The following is a 1,058-nucleotide window of genomic DNA, read 5'->3' on the forward strand; positions in this document are numbered from 1 at the left end:
TGTGCGGCTCGTATGTTGTTGAGACAGGCACCAGCCAGGTACCAGCCAGAAACACCGAAATGCTGCAGAATGAGTGTGGCAAAATAGCCTTCGGTGCTGGCAGATCCTTCGGCTCGTATGGGTAATTTTACAGGTATGGGGTCACGCACCCCCAACCATGTAACACACACACACACATACACACACACACACACACAGATCCTTGATCTGATGACTCCAAAGGCGGGCGAGGGCTTGGCAGAAGGAAGAGGGCGACACCGATGAAAACCGGACGCGGATAAGGAAGATGGACAAATGGAAGGAGCGTCATCGATTCACAAGCGCGGTCAAAGTTTTCGTGCACACGCATGGGGCATGGCGGCAGGGTATGGCATGTGCATTGCGTAGTGGATGCGGTAGCCCCGTCAAACGTAGCCCAGACAGCGCGAGCGACTGGACATGTGAGTCGGTACCTTTAGTGCAGTGCGGCTATGTTACCGCGATATAAAATAAGACGAAACTCGAAAAACAACAACAATAAAATAGAAGATTTCCTTGAAGTGTTATATTGCCAATTAAGACAGCGACGCCGAATCCGCCCACAGCGTGCGGTGCAACGACGCAGCGCTCCTTTGCCAGTGGTCCAACAAACTCGGTGCGCACATACTTGTGAGTAACCCTTCAGGTTCGGCCGTTGAAACGAAGATCCGATCCAGTAGACCGCCCCTCGGCCTAAGGGCCAAAAGATAGCTCCGGCCACAGACGTCTTGTTCACGATGGCAGAATAGATGGACTTGCCAGTTTCGCAGTTCAGATTGGACAGACCCAGAGCTGCTTTCGTCTGCGAGTAACGAAAATGGGAAAGGTAAATTATTAGTTACCACTTGCATTTGAAGGGTGCGTGGGTTTGGTTTCGGCTGTTTCGACGCCGAATGCGGAAACCGCTCGACGCCGTTCAGGCATATTCCCATTCGGTACATGATTATAATAGACGGATGAAGTGACCAAACGTTTTCCGAGCTTCGCCTTGGATTCACCGCCACCAGCAAGCACGCTAAGGGAGAAAAATCTTTCACCTT

Source organism: Volvox carteri (assembly GCF_000143455.1).
Source record: "Volvox carteri f. nagariensis unplaced genomic scaffold VOLCAscaffold_12, whole genome shotgun sequence".
NCBI lineage: Eukaryota > Viridiplantae > Chlorophyta > Chlorophyceae > Chlamydomonadales > Volvocaceae > Volvox > Volvox carteri.